The 21124-nt window shown below is 38.1% G+C and overlaps 1 protein-coding gene across 2 annotated transcripts in view; it reads right to left on the bottom strand.

The window, feature by feature from the left end:
- FMN2 (formin 2) overlaps positions 1-21124 on the bottom strand; it is a 393006-nt gene that overhangs the window by 200774 nt on the left and 171108 nt on the right. The window lies entirely within an intron of this gene.

The following is a 21124-nucleotide window of genomic DNA, read 5'->3' as shown; positions in this document are numbered from 1 at the left end:
AATCCATTTGATCAGACCCATTTGAGGCCATAATAGAAACCGTGCTTTGATTCTCGTCTTTTAGAAAGCTCACTGCTTTACTGGCAGTCCCTCATGTTCTGCATTTGGCCCACATTTTGTGGAGAACTTTCCAACTAATTAATAGAGGAATACAAGAAGCAAATCCAAAGGGCTATGTCTGCTCAGTCTCTAATCTGGCTTTCTAGGGAGTCCTAAAGAGTCAGTCAATGTGCACACCTCACAAGAAGTTTTCCCAAAATAAAGGTGGGCACATTGTTATTGGACATACACATTTAAAATATGTTTTCCAGACACCACTGATAAATCCTGATTATGAAACCATTATCCCAGGTCCTGATCTTGTGGAGGGCAAAAATTTCTATTTACTCTCTTGGTTTTGTTATAAATCTGCTTAGAAAAACACTGGAGGAAAAGGGAAAAAAAGGTTATGGTCAGATTACCAGAAGTGACAGCTGCCCTAACAGCTATCACATTTGCTGACCTTGTCTTTCTTTTTGGTTTAAGTTGGGCCAATCAGTAAACTAATAAAATAATCATGACCAGCTGTCACACAGAGTCACAAAGTAAAACAATATTCTTAATAGCAATAATAGCATTCTTGGTTCCCCAGCAGGGATGGGGGTGAGGAATAAAACAAAACACTTTCAGAAGGACCAACCACAAAACCCTCACTTCTGAAAGCTTTCTGTAGAAAGGAATAATACCCCACAAGAGACAGTGCTTCCTCAAAAGAATATATATGTATGTCTATGTACATATGTACACACACATATATTATTCTCTTTTTAATATTTATTTATTTTTGAGAGATAGAGGCAGAGTGAGAGTGGGAGAAGATCAGAGAGAGAAGGAGACACAGAATCTGAAGCAGGCACCAGGCTCCGAGCTGTCAGCCCAGAGCCTGATGCAGGGCTCGAAGTCACGAACCGTAAGATCATGACCTGATTTTGATTCTCAATTTCTTCTCTAAACATTTTATTAATTTTCAGCTAAAGTATTAGCTTAGAACTTGAGTGTGAATCCACTCACACCCCCAAGTATTTCCATCAATAGTGTAATCTTCTTCAGAAGTGAACAGAAACATAATATCAGAAAAACAAAAGGCATGTACTGTGTCCTCAAAAACACTTTCTAACTTCAGATAAATGCAATCTGGGTCCCATCCATGATACTCTGACGAAATTAAGTGCATTTGAATCCATATGTCAGTTGACCTCACTGCAGTGCTGACTGCCTGATCACAACCTCATAGGAAATACTCCATGGCTCCTGCCAGCCCTTCTCAGACCTTTTCAAGGTGAATTATTCTGATTTCACCTTAAATACTGGCATACTTCACAGTTGTGTTCCTAGCACTTTATTCTGTTCACTTTATACCTATGATTTCTCTTCTAGAGATGTACCTGCCCGCACTTATAACTTCATTCTTGTAACTGTATCCCCAATTTTACACTATTCCACTTTCCTAACAGATATCTGCACATAAGTTTCCATTGGATGTGTTTAAAACCAAACTCATCATCAGTTCCACCCCCAAACCATTCTATCTTCTCCTCTTTTATTCCATATGTTGCGATAAAGGTACCACCATTTTCCATCTACCTACTAAAGTTAGAAGTCTAGAAATCAATCTAGACACTTACCTCTACTTCATCTGTATACTCTGGTCTCTTAACAAGTCCTGTCAATCATAACTCCTTTCATATCTTTGGAACCAACCCTTCCTCGTCAACTCTATTGTCAGCATTTATATCTATGGTATATCTCACATAGATCAGTGCAAAAATTTTTGAAGTAGTCTCCCAAATCTAGTACGATAGTTCTCAAAGTGTGTTCCCTGGACCAGCAGGCATGCTCATCACAACAATCACTACGTTGTACACCTGAAAATCTGGGCATCAGATTTTCATAAACATGTACTTCAAAAAACCTTTTAAGTGATTCTCACTGCTTCCTGTCCATTCTTCAAACTGATTTCCAAGTACCATCTCTAAGAATGCTGATATTTGCATGTCATTCCCTTGCTTTTTAAACCTGAGTGGCTCATGTTTACAGGTTAGTCTTTTTTTTTTAATTTTTTAATGTTTATTTATTCTTGAGATACAGAGAGAGAGAGAGAGAGAGACAGAGAGAGTGTGTGTGAGTGGGGCAGTTGCAGAGAGAGAGAGAGAGAGAGAGAGAGAGAGAGAGAGAGAGGCAGAATCTGAAAGAGGCTCCAGGCTCTGAGCTGTCAGCACAGAGCCCGACACAGGGCTGGAAGTCATGGACTGTAAGATCATGACCTGAGCCGAAGTCAGAGGCTTAACTGACTGAGCCACCCAGGTGTCCCTACAGGTTAGTCTTTTGAAAGGTCATATAGACTTTCAGTCCATGAGCAAAGAATATCCTCTATTTGTTTGTGTCATCTTCAATTTCTTTCACTAATTTTTTTGTCGTTTTCAGAATATAGACTGGAAGAATTAATATTGTTAAAATGCCCATAACCTAAAGCAATTTACAGATTCAATGCAATCCCTATCAAAATACCAATAGAATTTCTCACAGAACCAGAACAAGTAATCCTAAAATTAGCATGGAACCACAAAAGACCCTGAGTAGCCAAACCAATCTTGAAAAAGAAAAACAAAACTGGAGATATCACAATCTCCAGGTTTCAAGACATACTACAAAGCTATAATAACCAAAACAGTATGGTACTGGCACTAAAACAGACACAAAGATCAGTGGAACAAAACAGAAAACCTAGAAATAAACCCAAACTTGTATGGTCAATTAATCTATAATAAAGGAGGCAAGCATAGACAATGGGGAAAGATAGTCCCTTCAATAAATGGTGCCAGGAAAACTGGACAGCTACATGCAAAAGAATGAAGCTGGACAACTTTCTTACACCATAGACAAAAATAAATTCAAAGTGTATTAAACACCTACATGTGAAACCTGAAACTATAAAGCTCCTAGAAAAACAACATAGGCAGTAATCTCTTTCACACGGGCCCTAGCAACATTTTTCTAGAAATGTCTTCTCTGGCAAGGGAAACAAAAGCAAAAATAAACTATTGGAACTGCACCAAAATAAAAACCTTTTGCATATAAAGGAAATCATCAATAAAATGAAAAGACAATGTACTGAATTGTAGAAGATATGGGCAAATGGCATATCCAATAAGGGGCTAATATCCAAAATATATAAAGAACTTATATAACTCAACACCCATCATCATCATCATCATCATCTGATTAAGAAATGTTGGGGGGTGTCCAGGGGGGCACCTGGGTGGCTCAGTCTGTTAAGCGTCCAACTTCGGCTCAGTTCATGATCTCATGGTTCGTGAGTTTGAGCCCTGCATTTGTCTCTGTGCTGACAGCTCGGAGCCTGGAGCCTGCTTCGGATTCTCTTTTTCCCTCTCTCCGTCCCTTCCCCACTCATGCTCTGTCTCTGTCTCTGTCTTAATAAACGTTAAAAAATAAAAATAAAAAAAGAAATGGGCAGGAAACCTAAATAGATATTTTTTCCAGAGAGGACATCCAGATGGTCAAGAGATACATGAAAAGATGTTCAACATCACTAATAATCAAAAAAATGCAAATCAAAACCACAATGAGATATCACCTCACACCTGTCAGAATGGCTAGTATACAAAAGACAAGAAATAACAAGTGCTGGTGAGGATATGAAGAAAACAGAACTCATATGCACTGTTGGTGAGAATGTAAATTGGTGCAGCCACTGTGGAAAACAGTATTGAGCTTACTTAAAAAATTAAAAACAGGAATACCACATGATCTAGTAATTCAACTACTAGGTATTTACCCAAAGGATATGAAAACACCAATTTGAAGAGACATATGCACCCCAGTGTTTATTGCAGCATTGCTTACAATAGCCAAGATAAGGAAGCAATCCAAGTGTCTACCGATAGATGAATGGATAAAGAAGATGTTGTGTATACATTTAATGGAATATGACTCAGCCATTAAAAAGAATGAGATCTTGCCATTTTTGACAACATGGATGGACCTATAGGGGATTATTCTAGGTGAACTAAGAGAAAGAAAAATACCATATAATCTCACTTACATATGGAATCTAAAAAAGAAAACAAGTGAACAAACAAATATAGGAATAGACTCATAAACACAGAGAACAAACTATTGATTCTCAGACAGAAAGAAGGTGGAAGATTGGGATACAGAAGAGAAGTGGGAGATACAGGCTTCTTGTTACGGAATGAATAAATCATGAGAATAAAAGGTATAGAATAAAGAATATAGTCAATGATACTATAACAGTGATGTATAGAGACAGACGGTAGCTATGCTTGTGGTGAGCATAGTATAACATGTAAAGATGTTGAGTCACTATGTTGTACACCTGAAATTAATGTAACACTATGTGTCAACTATACTTCAATTAAAAAACAAAATAAAATATCACATAGACTGTGCACTTGCTTTTTGTTCTAATTCAAACAAACTTACTACAAGCTGTATTTTACATTTAAATGCCTAAGATTACAGGTAGGAATAATAATTATCCATCATATTCTAGAAGGCATACACACAGGAGAGAACAGATGTCCAAAAGGATCGGTTCTACAGTTCCCTAGGGTGACTCAACCTTTTTATTACAAACCATAGTCTTTATGTATCTTTTTTTTTAAAGTCACCTGGATAACAAGAACCTGAAACTATCAAACTAGAATGTTCTTAGAATCCAGTGACCACAGGTGCAATGGAGAAGATAGTGAACTCTTAGAAGATGGTCTCAGAAAACTTAGCTGAAAAATGGAAGATGCAGAATTAATAGATTTAGACCTACAAAGTTAGAACATATAGCCAGAGAAGGATTATTTTGAATCTATCTAAATTCACATCAGAATCAGTTAATATTTTTTTTGAGAGAGAGAGTGTGCACATGAGCAGGGGAGAGGAGTGGGGGGGGGAGAGAGAAAGAAACTTAGGCAGACTCTATGCTTGGCATGGAGCCCAAAACAGGTTCAATCCCACAACCTGGGATCATGACCTGAGCCAAAACCAAGAGATGGACACTCAACTGACTGAACCACCCAGGCAACCCACAGCTAATATTCTTAAAAAAAGTTTTTATCTTAGATTACCCTGGGAGGCAGGACTGGGTAGAGGCTATGAACATGGGACTCTGGAAAATAATGTGGCATTTCTCAAACTTTAATATGCACATTAATTACCTAAAATATTTTTTAAATGCCTATTCTGATTCTCATGCAGATTAGTTCTAGGAAGGGCTTTCTGAAAAAGCTACTCCAACATTGTAACATTTGAGTTCCCTCATCTAAAAAAATAACAGCACCATCAACTTCAAAAAGCTGCAGTGAGTATTCAGCATAATGTACTTGACACTCTTAGGAATAAACCTAGCAAATAGTGTAGTCACTACAACAGTAACAGCTATAAGAAGTTTAAATACTTAGGAAAGCATTTTATTTTATTATTTTTTTAAGTTTATTTATTTATTTTGAGAGAGAGAGACAGGGTGAGTGGGGGAGGAGCAGAGAGAGAGGGAGACAGAGAATCCCAAGCAGGCTTTGCACTGCCTGCACAGAGCCTGACACGGGACTTGAACACATGAAACTGTGAGATCATGACATGAGCTGAAACGAAGAATCAGACTTCAACTGACTGAGCCACCCAGGCGCCTACTTAGGAAAGCAGTTTAAATGGTTTCTCAGGCCACCTGGGTGACTCAGTCAGTTAAGTGTCCGACTCTTGGTTTCAGCTCAGGTCATGATCTCTTGGTTTGTGAGTCCGAGCCCCGCATTGGGCTCTGTGCTGACAGTGCAGAGTCTGCTTGGATTCTCTCTCTCCCTCTCTCTGCCCTTCCACTGTTCACTCTCTCTCTCTCTCTCAAAATAAATAAATTTAATAAGTAGTTTCTCAAAAATACAATATCTGTCAACTTTTCATTACTCAGTTTAAGTCTATAGGAGAATCAAAAATCTCTTCCTTCCATGTAATTTCCTAGGAAATCCAGACCTTTATTAGTTCTGAGTAGTTTTCCAGTGGCATCAAAAGACTTCTCCATTAATCCTCTTCCTTAGCATTCTAAATGACCAATGGCACGTCTGCTCTGACCAGGTGCAATATTAGGTCATGGGAAGAGAACAAAGCCCCAGTCAAACTTTCAGAATCCTAGTATAGTTAATATAACTAGTCTGCATAACTAGAAATGTGTTTTAAATTATTAAGTTTTGGCCTGAATGATTATTGTATCAGCAGATATTATTGGTCCATTTCCACTGTCCACATTTTTTTTTTTTTAGTTTCTTCATTAAGTTATAAAGTAAGCCAGTACTGGAAACTTGTAGCAGAAGTATGATGATAGAAGCAGCAAAGATAACAAGGATGTGTTCACAAACATTTTTGTAGATTGTTAAACATTAATGTTTCTGTGTTATCTTGAACCCCCATTACCTGGCTGACTGTATGGAAATTTCTAAAAATGGCAGTGTCCCAGGATCCAGTAATCAAATTAATAGGTACACTAAAAGCCTAAGGTTGAGCATGACTTGCAATGAGAAATTCTGAAAACTACCCATTTTCACTAACTTGAGTTTTGTTTTCTTTCTCAACTTGAACCACCGTTCTGTGAAAATGTGCGATAAAATGACAGAGAGAAGTCTTAGTCTCCCCTTTATCTCTTCTTCCCACTGCCCACTCGCCTACCCTTCTCTCCTGGCAAAGGGAGGCAGGGAGAGCGCAGGTGAGTCTGATAGGACCATACTGTACATTGTTCAGGCTGTGCTCCACAAAGCTTACAGGGTGAGGGAAGGGAGCCAGCCAGCCAAAGGGAAGGGATAGCTTTCCCTAACTCTAACAAAGAACATCACAATGTTAATGATAAGCTGCAACTCTGGGTCAGGATTCCAGCTCCATCACTGGCACATCCTTGGGCATCTTACTAAATCACTTTGAGCCTCATGTCCTGATCTGAAAAATAGAGGGCACACTTGATAAACAGGTTGATAGGAGGATTATGGCAGATATAAAGCAGTGCTACTCAAATCGAGATCCCAGGCTACCGCCAAGTCCTGTGTGTTACCTGCCCAGTAAGAAAGAAATACGTATAGAAATACGTATACATTGAATAGAAATACGTACTAGAAATTTTACAGCCATATTATGGAGTGATGTTCTATCAATTGAATCTAGATTTTTTTTATGTCTTTCTTTGGGCTTTTCTTTTTTTTTTTAATGAAATTTATTGTCAAGTTGGTTTCCATACAACACCCAGTGCTCATCACAACAGGTGCCCTCCTCAATACCCATCACCCACCCCCCTCTTTCGCACCACCCCCCCCCCCATCAACCCTCAGATTGTTCTCAGCTTTTAGGAGTCTCTTATGGTTTGGTTCCCTCCCTCTCTAACTTTTTTTTCCCTTCCCATCCCCCATGGTCTTCTGTTAAGTTTCTCAGGATCCACATAAGAGTGAAAACATGGTATCCGTCTTTCTCTGTATGACTTATTTCACTTAGCATCACACTCTCCAGTTCCATCCACGTTGCTACAAAGGGCCATATTTCATTCTTTCTCATTGCCAGGTCGTATTCCATTGTGTATATAAACCACAATTTCTTTATCCATTCGTCAGTTGGTGGACATTTAGGCTCTTTCCATAATTTGGCTATTGTTGAAAATGCTGCTATAAACATATAAACATGCTACAAGTGCCCCTGTGCATCAGCACTCCTGTATCCCTTGGGTAAATTCTTAGCAGTGCTGTTGCTGGGTCATAGGGTAGATCTATTTTTAATTTTCTGAGGAACCTCCACACTGTTTTCCAGAGCAGCTGCACCAGTTTGCTTTCCCACCAACAGTGCAAGAGGGTTCCCGTTTCTCCACATCCTCTCCAGCATCCATAGTCTCCTGATTTGTTCATTTTAGCCACTCTGACTGGCGTGAGGTGATATCTGAGTGTGGTTTTGACTTGTATTTCCCTGATGAGGAGTGACATTGAGCATCTTTTCATGTGCCTGTTGGCCATCTGAGTGTCTTCTTTAGAATCCCAATCAAAATTGCACCAGCATTCTTCTCAAAGCTAGAACAAGCAATCCTAAAAATTGTATGGAACCACAAAGACCCCGAGTAGCCAAAGTAATATTGAAGAAAAAAACCAAAGCAGGAGGCATCACAATCCCAGACTTTAGCCTCTATTACAAAGCTGTAATCATCAAGACAGCATGGTATTGGCACAAAAACAGACACATAGACCAATGGAATAGAATAGAAACCCCAGAACTAGACCCACAAAAGTATGGCCAACTCATCTTTGATAAAGCAGGAAAGAATATCCAATGAAAAAAAGACAGTCTTGTTAACAAATGGTGCTGGGAAAACTGGACAGCAACATGCAGAAGATTGAAACTAGACCACTTTCTTACACCATTCACAAAAACAAACTCAAAATGGATGCAGGACCTGAATGTGAGACAGGAAACCATCAAAACCCTAAAGGAGAAAGCAAGAAAAAACCTCTCCGACCTCAGTCGCAGCAATTTCTTACTCGACACATCTCCAAAGGCAAGGGAATTAAAAGCAAAAATGAACTATTGGGACCTCATAAGATAAAAAGCTTCTGCACTGCAAAGGCAACAATCAACAAAACTAAAAGGCAACCAACGGAATGGGAAAAGATATTTGTAAATGACATATTGGACAAAGGGCTAGCTAGTATCCAAAATCTATAAAGAACTCACCAAACTCTTTGGGCTTTTCTAATTTCATTTCTGTAGTAATTCATATATAATGTATTTTACAAAAGTATCAAAACATAATGGTTTGGGGATTTAAAAACTGGTCCTTCACTAGGACAGCTTGAAGTAAGTATGCTTGGGCAAAGCCCTGCCCCAGGACAAAGGACAGTACTTAGGTGCTACAGACTGTGTACCCCAAAACATATGTGGAAGCCTGATGATCAATGTGATAGTATTTGGATGTGGAGCCTGAGGGTGGTGATTAGGTCATAAGAGTAGAACTCTCATAAATGGGATTCATGCCCTTACAAAAGAGGACTCAAAGAGACCCTTCATCCCTTCTGCCTAGTGGAGTCACAGCAGAAAGATGGCTGTCAGGAAGAGGGCTCCACCCCAAATAATGAATCTGCCAGTGCCTTGATCTTGGACTTCCCAGACTGCAGAACTGTGAGAAATAAATCTCTGTTGCTCATTAGCCACAAGTCTATGATATTCTGTTACAGCAGCCTGACTGGACTAAAGCACTGGGAAAGTAAGGCCAGAATGATAAGAAGACTTTGACCCAAAATCTACTCATAATTCCCCATATTTTCCCCTGAAACTTCAGGGTAAAGACAGAAGCATAACTATCAGTGAGACTGTAGGATCTCAGTGGTCCCCAGATGAAGATCATTTTATTTTTCTGCCTCTGCCCACATCATCCTGGGCACAGTTGAAAAACCCATGTTGCTGGTAAAGGAATAGCTGTTTTACTTTTAAGACATCCAAGGTGAGGGGCACCTTGGTGGCTCAGTTGGTTAAGCATCTGACTCTTGATTTTGGCTAAGGTCATGACCTCATGGTTCATGGGATGGAGCCCCACGTGCTGATAGCACAGAGCCTGCTTGGGATTCTCTCTCTCTCCCTTTCTTTCTCCACCCCTCCCCTGCTCACTCTTTCACTCCCAAAATAAATAAATAAACTTAAAAAAAGACATCCAAGTCAAAAAGTAAAGCAATGGAATATTAATTCACTAAACATTATTATTAGCATTAGTGCCCAGTATAACTCCCACACTTAAAATTAAGGACAAATCCTTAATGAACTCCTTAATGATAGACTTGCAATCAACACATTCATGTCAACATTAGAATAAGCAGAGAACAAAAATGATTGATGAATTCTCCAGAACCATGCTATCCAATACTGAATTATTGAACTAGCTCTTATAGCTAGTTGGGTACTTGAAAGTTTGTTTGTTTTAATTTTCATTTTGCCTATCTCTCTACACTTTTCTTTTAAGGAGGCCCAGTGTGGAGCCCAACGCAGGACTTAAACTCATGACCCTGAGATCAAGAACTGAGCCCGGACCAAGAGTCTGGTGCTTAATGACTGAGCCACCTAGGCACCCCTCTCTCTATGTTTTTTTTTTTAATATGGCTACTAGAAAATTGAAAATTGTATACGTGCCTTGCATTATATTTCTATTGGGCAGCACTGATCAATAAGATCTAACAAATTCAGACAAATTACTAAACCCAGTTAGCTTGGACCTAGATTTCTTTTTTATCAAGTTCAAAAATAAAGGGAGCTAAAGATAACATCTGTGTCAAAGGTTCCTTGGCTATTGAATAAGCCTCACTTCCAGGTCAGTTAAAACAAAAACAGAAACAAAAACAAAACACCACATGCCAGATTTGTTCCCTATTAGATAGTGTAAGCAAAACAGGTCAAAAGTATACTTTGAGGGAATGACATGACCCAGATGCCAGAATATGAGGCCCCTGAATGAGTTTAGGAAGATTCTTCTTTCCACCACACAATACTCCAGAAAACTGAAACCCCGCATATTCAAAATCCTTTCCTTTTAGAATGGATATGAACCTTCCAATTGTAATGTATACTACTGGTTGATTATTAAAAAATCTACCCTAAGTGAAGCTATTTATAGAAATTAAAGTTTTGGTGTTTTGGGTTTTTGGGGGGTTTTTTGTTTGTTTTTTGTGTTTTTTTTTTTTTTTTAGTGCTCACAGAACTTGTCCGATCTGTTTTCAAGTGTCAATTTCCCCATTGAAATAGTAGTTAGTAAATAGGCCAGCATAATATCTTCCCTCACACACAACCAGGCAGTTTCTTGAACATATTTCCATACTTTCAACAGAACCTTTCCTTTACTAAATGTGTTCTAAACAATGTCCTTCTGCAACAGACCAGATTCCTTTTGTAGACTAGCCCATCTTATCTGAGGCTCTAAAGGGAGCCTAATGTTGGCAAGCTACACATCTTAGCTGAAATTTTTGTTCTGTCCAATAGTCAGCTCTCTCCCCTCATACTCTTGGCTTGGTCCCAACATCTTTTATTTTTGTCTTCCTTAATTTTTTATCATTTCCGGAATATGTCATGTTTCTCTTCCTGCCTCAGGAAACAATATTTTGTAGTGTATTTGGATGGTTATTTCTCCAATTATTTCCCTGGATTCTTTGTCCACTTCCTACCACCGAACCTGCCCGCACTGCAAATCCTCCCTATTGTCTTCTTTTTACTTGTTAATTTGTTTGTTTGTTTTGCTTTGTTTTGTTTTGTTTTTATTGCTTTCCTCTCTTGTCTAACAAGTACAACCATGGTCCTTGGAAGGGCCTCACATATTTATATTGCATGGATTGCACACAGTTCTAACTACTAGTCTATGTCTTCAATTACCTCCTGTTCACTTCCACTTGGAGGCCTACCCTCCTTCTACAACTCAGCACGACCAAATTCTAAGCACATTGAATCAACAAAACTAAGGACCTCTGCAGCAGGTCCCATGTTTAAGAACGTATGCCACAAAATCCTCTTGATCATTTAGCAATAGAACTTCTGAGTTTTAGTGATTACATGGCTGGCCAGCTAACACAGCATTTTTCACAGCCTACTTTATACCTAGGTATAGCCATGTGACCAAGGCAATGCAGAGAACAATAGGGCACTGCCTTAAAAAGGAATCTCGTGGGGCTCTTGGGTGGCTCAGTCAGTAACGCATCTGACTTCTGCTCAGGGCATGATATCCTGGCTTGTGAGTTCAAGCCCTGTGTTGGGCTCTGTGCTGACAGCTCAGAGCTGGAGACTGCTTCAGATTCTGTGTCTCCTTCTTTCTCTGCCCCTCCCCCACTCATGCTCTATCTCTTTCTCTCTCTCTCAAAAATAAATATTTTTTAAAAAGGAATCTCTTTGCTCTCTACTTCCTGTTTTCTTCTTGAATTCTGTTTTAAGGCAGAATTAAGGAAATAAGCCATCTTCAACCATAATATACCCTAGGGGAAGTGAAGCAACAAAGGAGCTTGGAAATCAATCTCTGGACAACCTAGTGGAATCAAGTGACTCCACCTGCCCAGACATTTCTGTACAGAGGGAAATGAACTTTCCATCTTTTATAGGTCACAGTAGATGCAGCCAAACCAATATATATTTTTTTATTCTTAATTTTATTTTTTTGCCAAACCAATATTTTAACTAAGGCATCCACTGAGTATAGGCATTCTACTAAACATCAGGGCAAAGGCACAGACCAAGGAGATGAAGGAATTAATCATCCTCTGTTCAACTAGCTCTATTCTACAACCCTTGTATTCAGTCAGGGGTACCACCAGCCTGACATCAGTACGGAGACCTTTGACCCATTTCTCCTCTGCATTTCCATATCCAGTCATACATCAAAGTCCACTGATGTTTCCTTATCTTACCTTCCTCTCTTCAACTACCATCACCCTGGTGCAAGTTCTTTTTACCTCCTCACACAGTATGGGAGCTTCCTGCTTCCAAGTCCTTTGTCCTGCTTTTAGACCACCACCCCATAAAGGCTGCTTTCACCACACCATCCTCTTACCCTTATTTCTCTGCTCTATTTTTCATTGTCAAAATGACAGACTCAGATTACTCCCTGGGCAGAATGTTCAAGTATCATTCCCCAAGGCCACCTTTCTAAACCTCCTCCCATCTCTCATACAAGTCTTACCAGGGCTGAATTAGGACCCTCTTCTTTAGTATCATAAGATTGTATGTTTCCCTACTGTAATTTACACACCATAAAAGGAGTTGTTGAGGTAATTCTCACTACAATGCAAGCATCTCCAGACAGAAGCTGTCCAATTGTATGCTTCAGTCCCAACAATGATGGATACACTGAGGGCATTCATGCAGGGCAGGGCATGTCTATTGAATAAGTGAGCCTTGTCTAAAACACTTTGCTTACTTCTGAAGCACTCCCACTCCCTAATCTTGAAAAACAGTTTCCAGTGGCACCTGGGTGGCTCAGTTAAGCATCCCACTATGGATTTTGGCTCAGGTCATGATCTCATGGCTCATGAGTTCAAGCCTCACATTGGGCTCTGTGCTGACAGCATGGAGATTGTTTGGGATTCTCTCTCTCCCTCTTTCCGTCTGCCTCCTACGCTCATACACATGCATGTGCTCTCTCTCAAAATAAACAAATAAACTTAAAAAAATAGTTTCCACCCTTACTAGACATCAGAATGACCTAGGAAGTTTCTTAAATAAAGGTTCCTACTTTCCATTTTGAAAAGTCATTTTTCTCTAGAATAAAGCCCTGGAATATACATTCTCTTAAAAACTCCACAGCTAATGGTGATGCTACTCTAGAGAAGTATTCAAATACTTGCTGATTTAGTTGTGATTCTGCAATGAAACTCAAGTCCAGGACTGAAAGATAAGAATTTATATAATTTGATTCAGAGTCATGTTAAGACACAGTAAAAAGCCAATGTGAAGTATATATATTATGTAACACAAACCATATTTAAATGATTATTTAATCAGTCCACAATGTTGTTTGTTGTGAATTCAGAACTTTTAGAAAAGTATTTTGCCTAGTATTCCATGTGACATAAATAATGAAGCTGATGTATCAAAGGTCTAAACATTAAATATCCAACAAATAGACAACCTGAAGTTGCAGTTTCTAATAATCTATTGAAATCACACACGAAAAGAAAGAAACTAAATAACTTGCTCACAGTCTAAATGCAGAGTCACAGCAAGGGTTTTGTTTCCTAATTCCTAGTCAGGGAGAGTGCATTACTTTCTTCTGAAATGGTTTCTCAGGATCTTGCTGGAAACTGATATTAGATTAGAGGGATAAATGGCCAGATCCAATAAGGCAAATCCTTCTCTGAGTAGGGTAAGATAAGAAGAGTCAACTGCAGAGATTAGGTAGAGGTAAATTCCAAAGCAGAATTATAGAATGTAAAAATCGCTGTTTCTCACACAGATATTAGAGCACAAGTCAGTATATCAAGTGGTAGGCAACCCACTCAAGAACAGATACAAAAAATATCCAAGAATGCTATGATGAGAAAGTAACAAGACAATAGAAGAAAACAGTAAAACAGTAAAAACTGCACAAAAAGCTTAAGAATAGAAGGAGATTCTGAGAGAGTATAATTCCCAGGCTCAGAATTTCTAACAATTTGAAATGTGTGGAGGTAAGAAATCTGTATTTCAGTCCATGCCTTTGCTTAAATTAGCAGCTATATAACTTTGAACAAGTTCTTTATCCAAAGGATCTCAATTTCCCTATCTGTAGAATATAGTTAATAATCCATATGCAATATTCCAATAATTTATGGCAATCAAATACACAACATGAAATATTTTAAAGTATAAAACATGTAGCAAATACAAGGTATTGGTGTTAATTAAATAATTCAATAAGTAGCAATTATATTTTATAATGCTATAAAAAACACTTGAGCTTATTCCAAGAGAAAAAAACAAGCAATAGTAGTAAGTCATAAGGAATAAACCAAATAAAGTTTGGTAAACTCTAGAATTAAAAGAGAACAATCCACGCATTGGCTAATCCCCACCCCCTAGCAAATTTACAAAGTGTTGTTTCGCTAACAATTCTTAGGTATACTGTTGGTCATCTCATAACTTTGATATGAATTCAGTTTTCTTACTTTGGAAAGATATGGTCATCTCTAGATTTTTGATGCAATGAGAATCAGGAACCAAGAGACTTCTCTGTCCTGTCTGATACTATTTGATGAAAACAGCAAACATCTTAAATCTTAACTAGTCTGCACTCAAAAGTAAAGAATGCTCATGTGGGATTTTGCAGAGCAAGAGGTTATCAGGGATTTTTTAGCCCACGTACACAAGCAAGGGGGACTGCGGTCTTATTTACACTACCACCTTCTCCTATTCTGATTACTGTTAAGCCTCAGGGCAGGGTGGCCAGCCTCACAGACATCCAACAGCATTCCAAGGCACTGCAGCCCAGAGGGAGGTATTGACACTGACCATGCCCAGGAGTGATATCTCCAGACTATCTGGTTGGCACCAGACAATCCTGTCTACTTGGGCAGCTTCAGCACGGTCTGGGAAAGAAAGCAGGTACAGTTTGCTAATTGGGGAGATATCTGAATCCCTCACTGATCAAGAATCTAGAAGTCAACCTTGAAAATAAAGCATAGTCTACTCTGACAGTGTTTACCTGCTTCTTAACTTAGTCCTGAATGAGTCTCTTGGCCTAGGTGCCAAACTACAGTTTAGGTGAGAGCTACCTGCTTTGCCAGACCTGCTTGTGGGTCTGAGTCAACCCTCAGAAGGAGACTGATAGCTGTACAATTTGGTAAGGTTACCAGCAGGAACCTATGTGTGCTATCCCAGTCTGTCAACATCTCTCACTTGATTGTCTTCATACACATTTTAGACTTGAGTTTAAAAAGCTGTGTTTCCTAGTTCTAATATGATCTGAATGCTGTTCCTCAACTAAATGGGTTAACTGTTTCAACCTCTCCTGGCACCAGCTTCCTGGTTTCTGCTTTTATTCTCATTTAGTCCAAGATCCTAACACCAGTCTCCGGGTCCCATATCCTGGGCTGTCCCAACTATGAGTATGTGGGACATCTCACCAAATGAAAACTACTCTCTACCTGGATCTCCATGGTTTCTCAATAATGATATCTCACTCTGCTATCTTTTGCCATTTGTACACCAGTATAAGGCATAATATCAGAAATCAAGTCAAACACAAAATATATCATTAAAAACAGCAAATGTGTGTTACATAAAAGTAATCTGATATATTCTAAGAAACATATGTCATTCCTTGTTTTGACAAAGGTGTTCTCAAACAGTGGTAGCTACCTAACCTACAAGATCAGTCACATTTACCCACTCAGGTTGACTCTTCTCTCCTGCACCTTAGAATGCAGGCAGGTAAAGAAGAGGAACAGAGCCACAGACCTGTGCTAACTAAATTCAAGTTGAATGAAGTAATTAAACATTCCAAAAGCTTGGTGTATTCACATCACATCTGCCAAAATGATAACTATCATGTATTGACCCACAGAAGAAGAAAGCAATGTTCATATATTGCCAAAAAATCCACAACAACATGGGACAGGCTGGAATTTCCATTCAGCTCCGCCTGACTCCAAAGCACACTCGTTGCCCCTGCTCTCAGCCCCTGCAGACACACACACACACACACACACACACACACACACACACACTTTACAGCACCCCTGATAGCAGAGCATCACAGTACAAGAATCCACTAACAATAAAACCAAGGAAAATTTGGGGCTTTTTAGTTTTTGTTAAAGGGATACATTTAAAAGCATTAGAGATGCCTGGGTAGCTCAGTCAGTTAAGCGTCTGACTCTTGATTTTGGTTCAGGTCATAATCTCATGGTTCGTGAGAGCAAGCTCTGTGTGGGGCTTTGCACTGACAGCTCAGAGACTGCTTGGGATTTTCTCTCTGCCTGCCGCCCCACCCCCCACCCCTGTGCATATGTGCTCTCTCTCTCTTGCTCTCTTTCTCTCAAAATAAATAAACTTAAAACCAATAAAAATAAATAGGGGCAACTGGGTGGCTCAGTCCATTAAGTGGGTGACTTCAACTCAGGGCATGATCTCATGGTTTGTGAGTTTAAGCCCCACATCAGGCTCTGTGCTGACAGCTCAGAGCCTGGAGCCTGCTTCAGGTTCTGTGTCTCCCTCTCTCTCTGTGCCTCCCCTACTCATTCTCTGTGTGTGTGTGTGTCTCTCTCTCTGAAAAATAAACACTAAAAAATGTTTTTAATAAAAAAATAAAAATAAATAGATAAGGGAGCCTGGGTGACTCAGTCAGTTAAGCCTCCAACTTCAGCTCAGGTCATGATCTCGCAGTTTGTGAGTTTGAGCCCCGCGTCGGGCTCTGACAACTCAGAGCCTGAAGCTTGCTTTGGATTCTGTGTCTCCCTCTCTCCGTTCCTCCCCTGCTCATGTTCTGTCTGGCTCTGTTGCTCAAAAATAAATGTTAAAATTTTTGGAAAAATAAATAAATACATAAATGAATGAGAAATTCAATTCCTTACTTATTATCTCAACTTCTTTCTTAGATTACACTAAAGCATTTACGATCATGTTGACTAGCAAAACAATAAAACAGGCAAACAACAACAAAAACAGTCTAAAGTGATCCTAAACAAATTAATGGGAAAAATGGCATAAGGTTAAATTTTAATAAAATGTTTATTCTAATAGGTTACATTTCCAAATTTCACATTTCATTTAAAAAATACTATAGTAACATGGAATAAAATGTTGAAATAAACATTATGCTCTTCAAATAAAGTACTTTTCTAATTAAAACCAACTACTATAAATCCCCATCTCTCTCCTCCTTCTTAAACACAGAGAAGACATACAGAGATGTTTAAAGTCCTTCGATTAAAACACACACGTGGGCACACGCACACACAATCTTCTCTTGTATATTCTTTGGACACAGCCTTTTGCCATTGTAGCTTGTTTTGTCATGTAGACAAAAAATGAAAGATATATTTTATAATATATATATATATTATATGAAAGATATAATTTATCCCTTTGCCATTTCAAATATCTTGGTGACCAAAAAAACAATGTTTCATCTCTCTGATAGGATGCAAGTCCTGTGGAATTGTATTTTTCTCTCCAAAATTCCTTCTAAATATCTGGTTTTAGATCTTTAAATGTTAATGACTTTAATACTATGTTTTTAGCATTTAAAATTTACTGGGAACCCTTACAGGCTAGGCTTAGAATTAAAATACCAAAAATGAATAAATAAATTGTGAGTACCTCTAAATGTTTCCTAGTATTACTAAAAATATTTGGATATTGAATGGGTCTGCAGAATATGGACATCAACATCTCATTTCATATTTTAGTATTATCAACAGGTGATGTTAGTTATCACAAATGAAAAATACAGCACAAGTAAAATCATGCTAATAATAAACCTAAATGAATAAAAAGACTTATTGAAACCATTTTCACATTTATTATTATATTATAGCAACGATATTGAGAGAACACTACTTGGCATACAATAATAAAGGGCTTTATGCTGTTGGCTCTTATAATCACTGCAAAAACCCAGTGAGGCAGTCACTACTAATGTCCACATTTCACAACTGGTAACACACGCATGTAGCAGCATGTGCACTCAGGTGGTCAGGCTCAAGTCTGCCCTCTGAGTCATTCTCCCACCTGGAACCTTCCATATGGAGAGCACACTTTCTGTCAAGGAATTTCACACACTGCGCCTCATCTTCCCACGACTTTGTCAATATCCTGTGTTAGCATATACCATTAAGGACAGATAAAACATAATGGGGATAAATTTATTTTTCTAATTATTAGCTAAAAATCAAAGCTTAGACCAAAACCCTGTCTGAATATTCTATGTATTACTCAATTTCAGGCAAAACATGAAAAACAAACAAAAGCCAAAATAGCTCACTTCCTTAGTACTATAACAACAATATGCCAGAGATAAAGTTAGATTAAAAGTGTTAGAAGGAAGAAGTTAAATATTCAGGAGATTAATGACCACCGAGCATAAGCTTATTGAGTACAATCACATAATAAACTTTTAATTTTTCAATGAATGTTATTCAGTTTCTGACCTATTTAGGCATCCTGCTTTTCTTCCTATCTTATAGCCATTGGCAATGACATTACTTTCTGGCCCTGATAGAAAGACAAAACTTGATTTCTGGCTCTATCCACTGAGTATCATGGTGCTTTTAGCAGTGTGAAAACGTGTAAGAGTGAAAACTGCACTTGAGCCCTACCCCATGGAGGAACACATTTCCAGCTTTCTTACAAGTGTACAATCTTTATTTTTGGAAATGACATATTGAGTAAGCAACTGGCTAATTTTCCAAAGACCTCCCAGAGTTTGGAAGTAAAAGAGCGATAAACATTGACTTGTCACTGAGCTAATTTATGATGTTCATTTTTAGAGAATAAAAGTTTCAATATGTGATTTTAAGCCTTTACAGACCAATGGTCTTCTTTTTCATGGCACCATTTTGAGGGACTGTATGCTACCATTTTCCCTTTCTTCAACAATTCCATTTAAAGAAACCTATACTATACTAAATAATTGTCACATTCTCACAGAACAATAGTCAAATTTATTATTCATTTCCCTGGAGACATCTTCCAACTCTCTTGTCCCCTAAGTCTCAAGTTAGTGCTTTGTTGTTCAAGAAAGAGTCTTCTAAGGTGGCTACCATTTAAACAAAATTTAATATTGCTAAGTTATAGCAATAGTAAAGTGAACAATAATAAATGTGATACTTTAATTAATTTTTGCACATGAATATACTCTTGTAATCATCCTTCAGATCACTACATAGAACAGTATCAGTATTCCTGAAGACTCCATTCATACCTCTTTCCTATCAATCCTTCTTCCAAAATCCCATTCTGACTTCTATAGCCATAGAGTATTGTTATCTGTTCTTGAACATCATATAAATGGAAACATACCACTTATATTGGCTTTGTCTATGAAATCCATCAATGTTGCTAAGCATAATGAAAGACTGTTATTTTTCATTGTTTAATACTATTCTTGTGTGTAGTTAAACCAGAATTTATTCTTTCATTCTAATATTGATACATATATGAAAAGTTTTCAGTTTAGAGCTATTACAAATTACATGCATTTTCATGGACATATGAACTGATTTCTCTTGGATATATACCCACAGAAGCAAGACTACTGGGTCACAGTGTATATAGATTGAGTTTTAGTGTTTACTACAATTAGTTTTCCAGAGCGGTTGTACTTTCTTCAAAGTTCAGTGGACTAATAAAATGAAAAACCAAAACTTCATTCTTTTCAGTAATTTTCTTTACACAGTTGTGATAAAATTATTAAATATCTCAGAATGAGGGGCACCTGGGTGGCTCAGTCGGTTAAGCGTCCGGACATGATCTCCCTGTCCATGGGTTCGAGCTCTGCATCGGGCTCTGTGATTACACCTCAGAGCCTGGAGACTCTTTCAGATTCTGTTCTCCCTTTCTCTGCCCCTCCCCCACTCATGCTCACTCTCTCTCTTGCTCTTTCTCTCCCTCTGTCAAAAACAAATAAACATTAAAAAAATTTTAAAAAAATATCTCAGAATGAAATTTATTTAATCACAAGATTAAATAAGCCACTCAGGAGCCTATCAATCAGTTAAGTGTTTTGGAAAGCTGTTACACATGTCAATGAGTCCAACACCACATCTACAGAAATGCATACATTAAGAACAGATACACTAATTTATATATACACCAAATAAGTTTTAATTCCTTTACCCATGACTATTGCTGAACTTTTAGAAGCAGTAGATATAAAAATACAGTGTTAGATGTATTTCAAATGTCCATAAATACAACCATAAAATAAATTCAACACTATAATCAGCTACATAAAAATGTTTGTATGGAAACCAATTTGACAATAAATTATATTTTAAAAAAGTAATTTTGAATGATCAGTAAGTATGCAAGCATTCTTGGAAAGTACAACTGGCAAATGTTTATTTCTGGATTGGATTTTTCCAGCCAGCTCATAGTGCTTCCATCCTAGAATCTGTGGGTAACATTTTCATAGAAGACAAGTCAAATCAAATTAATCACAACTAAGAAACTAAGTCAAATCAAAAGAAAAAGGAAGCAAATCATCTTTTTTAAAAAAGATTCATTCAAAAGTCAAATAAAAGCAATATCAGAATCAGAGGTTATTTGGGTTATGAGTTTGTTTCTCTCAGCTCAGCATTATTCTCTTGAGTTTTGGGCAGCAAGAAGGCAAACAGACTCAAGTATGTACATAGAGATTTCCATACATATAACTGAACTCTGTCCCTCTCTCAAAACTCAGTCTTATTCTGCACTCATTGTTCTACCTTGCAAAGCTGAAGTGCTAAGCTCAGTGCTTAGAGCATTGTCTAAATTAAGCATGGAGTGACTTATTGTCACATGGAATCTCTGGATACCTAACTGCTCCTATGAGATTCCCTTTTATCACTACACAATGACTCAGTCTCTGTCCTAGTCTGGAAGTGACTCCATCCCCTGG

Source organism: Lynx rufus, unplaced genomic scaffold (assembly GCF_022079265.1).
Source record: "Lynx rufus isolate CCGP_SWC_20201006 ecotype Redwood Valley unplaced genomic scaffold, mLynRuf1.p SCAF_15, whole genome shotgun sequence".
In the NCBI taxonomy this organism is placed as follows: Eukaryota; Metazoa; Chordata; class Mammalia; order Carnivora; family Felidae; genus Lynx; species Lynx rufus.
The sequence above is the reverse complement of the archived record's forward strand: the minus strand, read 5'-3'. Positions and strand labels throughout refer to the sequence as shown.